The sequence below is a fragment of the Oryctolagus cuniculus genome, chromosome 6 (genome assembly GCF_964237555.1).
Source record: "Oryctolagus cuniculus chromosome 6, mOryCun1.1, whole genome shotgun sequence".
Classification (NCBI taxonomy): domain Eukaryota; kingdom Metazoa; phylum Chordata; class Mammalia; order Lagomorpha; family Leporidae; genus Oryctolagus; species Oryctolagus cuniculus.
The window spans coordinates 27,706,650-27,719,225 of NC_091437.1; the positions used below are offsets into that span (position 1 = coordinate 27,706,650).

Genomic DNA, 12,576 nt, shown 5'->3' on the forward strand with positions numbered 1-12,576 from the left:
GCACTTCCACCAGAATGATACCCCCACACAGCCACCTCTGTGATTACTACCAGGCCAAGTAAGTGAAAGAACATCGAGCACTTGACTCTACTTTCAAGAAGTTAAGAGACTGGTAGAGAAAACACAACTGTCAAATGAGAATGCAGTTCAGAGGGATAAACGCAGCAACAGACGTCTGAACAAGACCCAGCTGCACTAGCAAGGGGGGCTAATTAGTTCTGTCAAGAAGCATCATAAAGGAGGTGATGACAAAGTGAGATTTCTAAATGACAGGCTGGAATTCACACGGAGAATAAAAGGGGAGTGGATCAGACCAAGACAACCACAAAGTGACATTCCAAAGACAGAACAGGTGTCTGGGTAAATCACACTGTGTCCGTCCCCCTAAAATATTTTATAAGTAACTTCACCTTTGAAGAAATCGAAGCAACAAAAGCCTTGTAAAAAATACAAACAAGGGGCTGGCACCATGGCTCACTTGGCTAATCCTCCGCCTGCGGCACCAGCATCCCATGTGGGCGGCGGGTTCTAGTCCCGGTTGCTCCTCTTCCAGTCCAGCTCTCTGCTGTGCCTCAGGAGGGCAGTGGAGGATTGCCCAAGTGCTTGGGCCCCTGCACCTGCATGGGAGACAAGGAGGAAGCACCTGGCTCCTGGCTTCGGATTGGCATAGCTCCGGCCATAGCGGCCATTAGGGGAGTGAACCAACAGAAGAAGACCTTTCTCTCTGTCTCTCTCTCTCTCACTGTCTATAACTCTACCTGTCAAATACATTTTTAAAAAAATACAAACTTTAATTAGGTTGATAGATGCAAAAGAGATCATCCAACTAGTGTTCATGATGAATGTTAAATTCAATGAACTATAATTGATCAAAAAGATGGGATTAAGTGTCAAAGGGATTACATAAATAAGACCAGTGTCTGCAAATAATTGATAGAATTAAAAAGGAGAGAATGATCCTACATGGGAAGTGGGATACACAGCAGACTCATAGAATGGCAAAAGCCCTGAACAGCACTCTGGCCTCAGAATCAGCCCTTAAGGCATTTGGATCTGGCTAAAAAGCCCATGAGAGTTTCACAGGCACAGAAAGCCAAGATACTGTGGCAAAAACAAACAAACAAACAAAAAAAACCAACAACAACAACAACAAACAAACACACCAAACCTAAATGAAAGATTTCTTTGAGTGAGATCTCAGAGGAAAGAACGGACCATCAAAGAAGGCAGTACCTTTCTCCAAAGGGAGGCGAGAACTTCCACTTTGAATATGGCCTTGTCTAAATAAGATCAGAGTTGGTGAACTCAGGAGGTTTCCATGGCCTTGGCAGCTCATGACAAGAGCCTTGGGTGATTACTGACGTCATAAATAAGAGTGTCAATTGTTAAATCAACAGCAGGAGTCACTGTGCACCTGCTCCCCATGTAGGACCTCTGCCCCTAGTGTGTTGTACTATGAGAATTAATGGTGAAACTACTATTCAAACAGTGCTCTATACTTTGTGTGTCTTTGTGGGTGCAGTCTGTTGAAATCTTTACTTAGTATATACTAAGTTGATCTTCTGTATATAAAGATAATTGAAAATTAATCATGATGAAGAATGGGATGGGAGAGGAAATGGGAGATGGGATGGTTGCAGGTGGGAGGGAGGTTATGGGGGGAAAAGCTGCTGTAATTCAAAAGTTGTACTTTGGAAATTTATATTTATTAAATAAAAGTTGAAAAGAAAAAAATCCAATAACTGGTCAAGGACATGTAAAAATAGGTACAATATACACTCAAGTATAAATCAGGAAACATTACCTAGCAAGTATGTGTGTATTTACAGGAAGGACAGACACTGCTGATTGAATTGGTAGCTTTGACTTCAAGACATTCACAAGCTTATTGAAGAGAGAATAATCAGATTTATGGAAAAATAGAAAGTTAGATGCATTCTCCACACCATACAGAATAAACTCTAAAAGGGTCAGGGTTTCAAATGCAACCAATAACAACAACAACTGCCCAGATTTTGTGTTCTAGAAGGAAACTCGGGTAAACTTGTCTTTAGCTTTATGTAGGGAATGAATTTGTAACTGTAGTGTGCAATACGGGGACAAGACAAACAAAAGATGGCCAGATTTGAGTGCATAAAAATAAATATGTTTTACATCATAAAACAAGTCAAAAGGCAGGTAGCAAACTGGGATATAAATTTCATAACATGCATCACAGAAAAACAGCTAATATTTCAAATTTACTTCCTTTTTTTTTAAAGATTTATTTATTTACTTGAAAGGCAGCATTGCAGAGGCAGAGAGAAAGAGGTCTTCCATCCGCTGGTTCACTCCCCCAAGTGGCCACAACAGCCAGAGCTGGGCCAATTCAGAGCCAGGAGTCAGGAGCCAGGAGCCAGGAGCCAGGAGCTTCTTCCAAGTCTCCCATGCAGGTGTAGGGGCCCAAGGACTTGGGCCATCTTCTACCGTTTTTCCAGGTCATAGCAGAGAGCAGGATCAGAAGTGGAGTAGCGGGGATTCAAACTGGTGCCCATTGGAATGTTGGCTCTGGAGGTGGTGGCTTTAGCCACTATACCACAGCACCAGCTCCCTCAAATTTACTTCTTTAAAAAGTGCTTTACAATGGAGACAAAAATGACCAAAAATTCTTTATAGAAATAAACAATATACATGAATATATAATCTACAAAGAGATTTATATATAGTTTTTAAGCACACAAGAAGATGTTCAACCTCATCCATTATAAAATAAATGAAAATTATTCAAATCATGTAAAGATACATTTCTCATTGATCAGATTGACAAAACAATCAAAAGACTGATACAACAGAATGAAAATATATGTCCCTTTGAAATTCATATGCTGAATCCTAACCACAAGGTTAATGGTGCTGGGAGGTGGGGCCTTGGTCTCAGGAGGGCAGAATCCTTTGAGTAGAGTTGGTATCCTAATGAGCAAAACCCCAGAGATGCCCTATTGCCCTTCCACCTTGTGGAAAGACCCTCTAGCCTCTGAGGAAGTGGGTACTCATCAGCTTGCCACCACCTTGAACTGGGACTTCCAGTCTCCAGAACTCCTAGAAATAAATTTCTGTTGCTCATAAGCCACCCAGTTTATGGTATTTTGCTACAGCACCCCAAATGGTCTAAGACATTTGACTATATGCCCTGTTTGGTGAGGGTGTAAGAAAACACATACTTTCACTCATTGCTAATGGGAAAATGGCCATGTCAAATACAACGACAGTAGCCTCCCTTAGTAGTGGTTTTGCTTCATGCAGTTTCAGTTACTTGTAGTCAGCTCCAGTCTGAAAATAATCAATGGAAAATTCCAGAAATGAACAATTAGTGGGTTTTAATTGTGAGTCCTTCTAAATAGTTAATGAAATCTCAAACAACCTCCTCCGCTCCATTTCAATCAGGACACGCATCATCCCTTGTCCACTGTGTCCATACTGCATAGGCTGTCCACCTGTCCATTTGTCACTTAGTAGCTGACTTAGTCATCAGACCAGCTGTCACAGCTTCACAGTGCTTGTGTTCAAGTAACCCTTACGCAGCAGCCTAACGCTACATCATTTGCCTCACTTTATCTCATTACATAGACACCATATCATCTTATATCATCAAAGAAGGGTGACCACAGAATAATAAAGTATTTTTAGAGCAAGAAAGCACATTCACATAAAGTTGCTGTTAAAATTGTATTTAGTATTAATTATTGTAGTTAATCTTTCACTGTGCCTAATTTATAAACTGAAGTTTATCAAAAGTATATATATGTATGTATGGAACAAAACATATCTATAAGGCTGAGAACTATCTGTGGTTCCAGGCGTCTACTAGTGGTCTTGGAACGTATTACCCATGAATAAGGGAATAATGCTCTATGTGCAAATGTGTCCCTCAATCCAGCAATCCTGCATGTAGACCTTATCCTGAAGTGACACCACCAATAATTCAGAAACACAAACACACAGTTATATGTTGCAGCATTATCTGTAAACTGAAAACACTGGAATCCCCTGAATATATAAGCAAAGGAGGTTGGTTGAATAAACTATGGTACATCCACTCAGTGGAGGGCTACACAGTTGATAAAAATGAGAAAGGTCTCTATGAACAGATACGGAAGGATTTCCAGGAGCCAGTAGATTAAAAAAGAAAAGTTCAAAAGGGCATATATGATATGTCACCTTTTGTGTAAGAAATAAGGGAGGATGAGAAAATATACATTATCATTACCAAAAGAAATACAAGGAGAAACCAGAAAGCAATCACATGCGTTTTGCACAAGGGACACAGAGGGGAGCAACCCTCCTCTGAGTGTCACTTGTCACATAGCTTTGACTTTTGAAAGCATATTAATATCTCACACAATCAAAAATAGATGAAATCAATAAGAATGAGAAGGGAGAGGGGAGGAAACCTAAAACCAAAAGCTAATTGAAATAAGTATTCATAATTTATTTTTTTTATTTATTCCAAATAAACACCGTGATGACATGGTACAGGAAAAAGACTCCAAAGAAAGAGATAATGCAAGGAAGTTGGGAACTCGGTAGCTCTCAGCATTCAAGAGGTGGGCAGAGAATGACACAAACAAGCATTGCACTGGTTTTCACAGGGTTGTTCATTTTGCAGAGGGCGGTGCATCAGCCATCTCTGAAACCATGGTCATTCCATGGTCTCTGCAGGGATTTGTTCTGGGATCCTGTAGATACCAAAATCTGGGATGCTCAATTCCATGAAATTAAATAGCTTAATGCTTGTCTATAAGCTGCAAACACCCTCCTGTGTCCTTTATATAGTCCATAGAATAGAATGCAAATGCAATGTGCATAGTTATTATGCTGTATTGTTTAGGGAAAATTAGCAATAAAAATTATCTCTATGTGTTTATTACAGATGTCATTTTTTTCCTAAATATTTCTGAACTGTAGTTGGTTGAATCCATGGATGTAGAACCTATGGCTATGAAGGGTCCCCCTGTATTTCAGGTGCCCTACAGACAGTAGGAAACAAGGAAATGCATCACTGCTGTTGAAAAGCTGCTCTCCTGCGGAAGGAAGAATGTGTGAGTGTGGACTGGGGAGAGTCAGAGAAGAGCCCTGCGGAGATGGACTGCAATCGGAGAAACTGCCATGGACTCTCTCTCTAAAATATGACTATGCATGCATGCACACATTGTGTGTGTGTGTGCATGTGTGTGTGTGTGTCCATGCCTTCACGTTCTAGCTTTTTCAATGCCAAGGTCCAGTACATTGCTACAAGTTAGTAGCAATGCACTTGCCTTGCTCCCAGATCTTGGTTTCTAACCTTCCTTTCCTCATGGAAAGGAATCTGGGCTCCTTCAAGAAATAGCTGATTCGAGAGTTGGAGTCTAGAACACCTTGTTGTGCCATAAAGTGCCAAGAAATTATGGTAGTACATTGCAAAGATTGGGGCCCACTTTGAGAGACTCCTACCGGTCAAATCTGAGACCATTTGAGCACTAAGTTAACTAAATATAGTAATGAATTATAGATCATACGAAAAAAATAGCAGTGAGTTCATATCAATGATAGCTAGCTGGGGGGCCGGCACTATGGCTTAGAGGGTCAAGCCACTGCCTGCAGTGCCAATATCCCATATGGGCGCAGGTTCGAGTTCCAGCTGCTCCACTTCCAATCCAACTCTCTGCTATGGCATGAGAAAGCAGATGGCCTGAGTCCTTGGGCCCCTGCACCCACATGGGAGACCTGGAAGAAGCTCCTGGCTCCGGGCTTCAGATCAGCACAGTTCCAGCCGTTGCGGCCAGATGGGGAGTGAACCAGCAGATGGAAGACCTCTTTCTCTCTGCCTCTCCTTCTCTCTCTGTATAACTCTGACTCTCAAATAAATAAATAAACCTTTTTTAAAAATGATAGCTAGCTGGTTAGATAATAAGCAGGGAGTGGGTATTGGTCTCAGCTTGGGGGTGCATAGGCCAACTGATCCATTAAGCACAGTGTTTGAGGCCCAAGCTGCTTTTTTTTTTTTATAAGGGAGGCACTTTTTTCTTAGATTTTATTTATTTGAGAGGTTGAGTTACAGACAAAGAGAGGGAGAAACAGAGAGAAAAGTCATCCATTTGTTGGTTCATTCCCCAAATGGCCGGAATGGCCGGAGCTGAGCTGATCCAAAGCCAGGAGCCAGGTGCTTCTTCTGAATCTCCCATGTGGGAGCAGCTACCCAAGCATTTGGACCATCTTCCACTGCTTTCCCAGGCCATAAGCAGAGAGCTGGGTAGGAAGAAGAGCAGCTAGGACATGAACCAGCACCATAGGAGATGTCGGCACTGCAGGAGGGGCTTAGCCTACTAAGCCACAGTGCTGGCCCCATTATTTTTTTAATGTTATGAAGAAGCCCATGAAGGTCAGCGTGCCTAGAGATCATGAAAGTTGCAATGCAGCCCTGTGAAAGACAGCTGCTAAATGGGACAAGTGCTCCGGTTGGAAAACCATTATTTTGCAACCTTCCTAGTAAAGATTAGATCAGGCAAGAATCATTGATTCATGCTAAATATAAGGGAAGTTTTTGAGAGGCATAAGACATTTGCATCATCTTAAATATCTCCCCTTACAGATGTCTTACTCTTGATGAGAAAGAAAGAACAGGTGACTACACAGTGGAGGAATCAGGCACCACCTTGACTGAGCAACATGAACATGGCCTGTGAGAGACACACAGACATCATGTGCCTGCGGCTTCAGTACCCGGGCAGGTTGCAGCATCACCTACACAGCTTCCTGCTGAGAGTCAATAAACTCAGCCTGATCATCAAGAAACACCAGACAAACAGAAAACCAAGTGTTCTATTAAATAAAAAGAAGTGGGAGAACTACATTCTTCAACCATGTCACCGTCAAAAAAGACAAAGAAAAGCTGTGGAACCTTCCAGATCTAAGGTACCTTCAAAGACGTGACAACTAACTGGCTAGCTGATGCCAAAATTGAACCAGACTGGAGGAAAAACCTATAAAAAGCATTATTAGACCAACTCAAAACTTGGGAATATTTAGAGTAATTGGATAAAAGCATATCAATGTAAAGTTGTGAAGTTTCTGACTGTGGAGTAAAGACCTGCTCTTCAGAAGTACACGCTGAGGTATTTAAGCATATGGAGCCACGACAGATGACCTAACCTCCAATGGCTCAGAAAAATATTTGTGTGTGTGTAAAGAGAAAAAGAGGATGAGAAAATGAATGGGTAAAATGTTAAAAATAGCTGAATCTTTGTTAAGGGTATACAGTATTATTTTTTCATTTTTTTAATTTCTTATGAGTTTGAAATTATTTCCATATAACTTTATGAAAATTCAATAAAGATTTATATTGGAATGTCTCATATAGGTGCATAACTCATATTGTATGTGTAACATTGGCTGCAGTCCTCACATTAGACTTTCCCATTTTATTTTATAATCTTTGAATCATTTTAAGTGCCTACATAACTATCAAATTGATATGCTAGAGTTTACTGGACCATTTCCTTACTGTTAAAGTTGAAACTACTTTTTCTGTTTTAAACAATGTTTATAATGGTTAACTTCAAGTATTCTAGAACCGCATTACTTGGATTCAAAATTTCAGCTCTGCTATTGGTGAGCTGTGTGGCTCTGAGAAAATGATTTCTGCTGTACCTCCGCTTCCTCAAGCCACATGTAATAGCACTTACAGGGTTGTTGAGAGTGTTAAACAAGATGTTCAAATAAAGGACTTACAGTGGTACCTAGCACATGGCAAGCATTCAGTGGATATTAGTTGTTTGTACAATTTTTGTGCATTACGCTTTTCCATCTGGGAAGAACTAAAGGCAATACTTGTATTTTGGGATACTCAAAGGAAAGTATAATGTAGAGATAAAAATGCCAATATCCTGAAGTATGAGACTGAGGGTTTTATTACCCTTTCTTTAATTTAAAAAAAAATCATGTATGGGGCTGGCTCTGTGGTGCAGTGGATTAAAGCAACAGCCTACTGTGCCAGCATCACATATGGGCCCCACTTCAAGTCCCAGCTGCTCCACCTCTGATTCAGCTCCCTGCTAAAGTGCGGGAAAGCAGCAGAAGATGACCCAAGTCCTTGGGCCCCTGTACCCACGTGGAAGACCCGAAGGAAGCTCCTGGCTCTTGGCTTAAGCCTGGCCCAGGCCTGGTTGTTGTGGCCATTTGGGAGTGAACCAGCAGATGGAAGATCTCTCTCTCTCTTTTTCAGTCTCTCCTTCTCTCTCTCTCTCTCTGTAATTCTGCCTTTCAAATAAACAAATAAATATTTTTTTAAAAAATCAGCTCCCAGCCAAGAAAAGCCCAGGACTGGATGGCTTAACTGATGAATTCCACCAGACATTTAAAGAACTAACTCTAATGCTTCTCAAATTATTCAAAACAATTGAAAGGGAGGGAATCCTCTCAAATTCTTTCTATGAAGCCAGCATCACCTTACTTCCTAAAACTGGAAATGATACCACAGAGAAAGAGAACTATAGACGAATTTCCCTGATGAGCATAGATGCAAAAATCCTCAACAAAATTCTGGCCAATCAAATCCAACAACACATCAGAAAGATCATTCACTCGGACCAAGTGGGATTTATCTCTGGTATGCAGGGATGGTTCAATACTCACAAATTAATCAATGTGATACATAACATTAACAAACTGAAGAACAAAAACCATATGATTATATCGATAGATGAAGAGAAAGCATTTGACAAAATACAACAACCTTTCATTATGAAAACTCTAAATAAATTGGGTTTAGAAGGAACATTCCTCAAGATAGTCAAGGCAATTTATGACAAACCCATGGCCAGCATCATATTGAATAGAGAAAAGTTGGAAGCATTCCCACTGAGATCTAAGGAACAGTTTTTTATTTTTTATTTTTTTCTCTCTTCTTCATACTATATATTGAATTCTTTACTTAACATAGAGTTAATCATACGTATATAAAATCAATTGAAAATAGGTCTCAGGGCCATCACCATGGCATAGGAGGTTAATCCTCCGCCTGCAGTGCCAGCATCCCATATGGGCGACAGTTCTAGTCCCAGCTGCTCCTCTTCCAATCCAGCTCTATGTTGTCACCTGGGAAAACAGTACAAGATGGCCCAAGTTCTTGGGCCCCTGCACCTACATGGGAGACCAGGAAGAAGCTCCTGGGTCCTGGGACCTGGCTTTGGATCTGGGTAGCTCCAACTGTTTGCAGCCATTTGGGGAGTGAACCAATGGAAGAAAGACCTTTCTCTCTGTCTCTCCCTCTCACTGTCTGTAACTCTACCTTTCAAAGAAATAAATAAAATCTTTTAAGAAAAGAAAATAGTTCTCAGTAAAAAATAAGAGGAGGAATAAGAGGAGGGGGAAGTTTGTAACTTTAAAGCTGTATAGTTCTGCATACAGTCCTATGGACTTAATTCTAAGGGTACAGTTTTAAAACTCATCATGGGACTCCAATCCCATTAAAATTGGTGGTAAAAATGCCATCTTAATTTTTTAAAAAAGATTTATTTATTTATTTATTTGAAAGTCAGAGTTACACACAGAGAGAGGAGAGGCAGAGAGAGAGGGAGAGAGAGGTCTTCCATCCACCAGTTTACTCTCCAACTGGCTGCAATGGCGAGAGCTATGCTGATCCAAAGTCAGAAACCAGGAGCTTCTTCCAGGTCTCCCAAGTGGGTGCAGGGGCCCAAGGACTTGGACTATCTTCTACTGCTTTCCCAGGCCATAGCAGAGAGCTGGATTAGAAATGGAGCAACCGGGTCTTGAACTTGCACCCATATGGGATGCCAGCACTGCAGGCAGCAGCCTTACCTGCTACACCACAGTGCCAGCCCCATCATAATTGTTAAAGTGATCATATTAAGTGTTAAAGTGAACATATAGATAGGATTAAGTGTTGAAGAGGTCATATAAATAGCATCAAGTGCCTGGTAATAATAATAGATAGAATGACAAGGGAGGGGATGTCCAGCATGGGAAGCAGTCCACACAGCAGACTCATAGAATGACAATCACTTTAAGTAACACTCTGACCTCAGAATCAGCCCTTAAGGCATTCAGATGTGGCTGAAAAGCCCATGAGAACATTTCAGGCATGGAAAGCCAAGACACTGGCAAAAAAATATCCTACGTGAAGGATCCCTGGGAGTGACACCCCAGTGGAAAGAATGGGCCATCAAAGAAGGATGTACTTTTCTCTGAAGGGAGGAGAGAACTTCCACTTTGCTTATGACCCCGTCTAAATACTGATGGATTGTTTGTGGTCACAAAAGGCTTACAAAGCCTAGGAATCTCATGGCAAGAACCTCAGGTGATCACCGATGTCATAAATAAGAGAGTGTTAATTGTTAAATGAACAACCAAAGTCACTGTGCACTTACTCCCCATGTAGGACCTCTGTCCTTAATGAATTGTAATACGAGAATTAACTGCAAAACTTGTTCTCAAATGGTACTTTATACGTTGTGGGGGGGGGTATGAAAACTGTTGAAATCTTTACTTAGTGTAGAGTTGGTCTTCTGTATATAAAGTTAATTAAAAATGAACCTTAATGAAGAATGGGATGGGAGAGGGAATAGGAGGTGGGACAGGAGTGGGGGTGGGAGGGTAGGTATGGGAGGAAGAACCACTATATTCCTAAAGTTATACCTATGAAATTTGCATTCATTAAATAAAATCTTTAAAAATTAAATAAAATTTTTAAAAATCACAAACAAGAATTCATCTCAGGAGCTGGCATGGCATAGCCTGTAAAGCCACCGCCTGCAATATTGGCATTCCATATGGGCACTGGTTTGAGTCCCAGCTTCCCCACTTCTGATACAGCTTCCTGCTAATGTTCCTGGGAAATCAGTGGAAGATGGTCCAAGTGCTTGGGCCCCTGAACCCCATGGAAGACCTGGAAGAAGCTCCTGATCCTGACTTCTAGCCAGCCCAGCTCTAGATGTTGTGGCCATATGGGGAGTGAACCAGTGATGAAAGATGTCTCTCTCTTTCTCTCTCTCTGTCTCTGTCTCTCCTTCTCCCTCTGTAACTCTGACTTTTAAATAAAGAAAGAAATTATTTAAAGAAAAAAAAAAAACTTAGACACATCTCCTGCTATTCCAAAATATACCACTAGGTGGCGGCATGGCCAATTAATTGGCAACATCAATTTAAATCGTGATTTTCAAACCCAAATTTACAAAGTCCAGAAATAGAGAGCTACTTGGAAAGACAAATTAAATTTGTGGCTGGTGGTTCAGTCGAGGCACATCCATCCCAATATCTCACTAGGAGTTGGTTGGCCAGACTGATTCATTTTCCCTCTGACCCTATTTCCACGTGCCTTGAAGACCTTCCCTCCTCCATGCCTTTCCATCTCAGGGAATGACATCAACACCATCCACTCAGTTGCCTAAGCCAGCTACTAAAAGTCACTCTATTGTGGGTTGTGGATGTTATTGATTTATAGTTTTATTATATTATGGCAAAAAAAAAATGTGGGCTGTATTATATTGCTTCTTCTGGTATTTCTTGAGACTGGCTTTGTGACCAAATTGTATAAGTTCTCCATGTGCACCTAAGAAGAGCATATACTCCCTGTTAGGTGAAGGCTGCTGGCTACATCTACTAAATCAAGCTTATTAAATGTGTTTTTCATATCTTCTATATCTTTATTAACATTTTGTCAGATTCTCCTGTGTCTTTAGGAAATACAATAAAGAAAATCTTCCCTTGTAATTGTTCATTTAATTTATTGCTTTTCTGTCAGTGACATTATTGCTTTATACATATTAAAGAAGTATTGTAAGGCATAACAAATAAATTCAGAATTCTAATATCTCTTTAATTATTCCTGTATTATTTATTTTTAAAAATAGTTATTCCTAACATTGCTTTCCACCTTAAGGTCTGTTTTGTCTGGCATTACTATGGGCACACTAGCATTCTTTTGGATATCTGCCCACCATATTTTTTCCATTGATTTATTTTCAACCTGTTTATGCCTTTGTGTCTTAGCTATGTCTATTTGCTAGTATACAAAAGTATTCAAAAAGTTCATGGAAATGGAATTAGAAGATAAGTTTATGGGGGGCATAGGTTACAGCACAGCAGATAAAACTGCTGGTTGGGACACCCCCATTCCATATCAGAGTGTTCGTTCAAGTCCCAGGTACTCTGCTTCCAACCCAGCTTCCTGTTAATAAATCTTGGGAAGCAGCAGAAGACAGCTTAAGTGCTTGGGTCCCTGCCACCCACATGTGAGGCCTGGATGAAGTTCCTGGACCCTGGCTTCAGCCTGACTCAGCCCTGACTATTGCAGACATTTGGGGAAGATGAAAGACTGAAAGATTCTCTCTCTTTCTCTCCCTCTCTCTGTCTCTGTCTCTCTATAACTCTCCCTCCCTGTCTCTCTGTCACTCTGCCTTTCAAGTAGATTAAAATACAAACACTTTTAAAAGATAAGTTTATTTTGCTGCCAAAGGAAACTTGGAAATCTGTGCATAAGTCTTTTTTTTTTTTTTTTTTTTTTTTTTTTTTTTTTTTTACAGGCAGAATGGACAGTGAGAG

General features: G+C 40.6%; 1 long non-coding RNA gene across 3 annotated transcripts in view; it reads right to left on the reverse strand.

Moving 5' to 3' along the window:
- LOC127490514 (uncharacterized) overlaps positions 1-12,576 on the reverse strand; it is a 78,339-nt gene that overhangs the window by 19,034 nt on the left and 46,729 nt on the right. Inside the window, exon 3 of one of the 3 annotated variants that reach the window (XR_011389766.1) lies at positions 1,234-2,615. The exons of the other annotated variants lie outside the window; for them this stretch is intronic. This is a non-coding gene — a long non-coding RNA (uncharacterized lncRNA). The remainder of the gene's footprint in view (positions 1-1,233; positions 2,616-12,576) is intronic. 3 annotated transcript variants of the gene reach the window in all.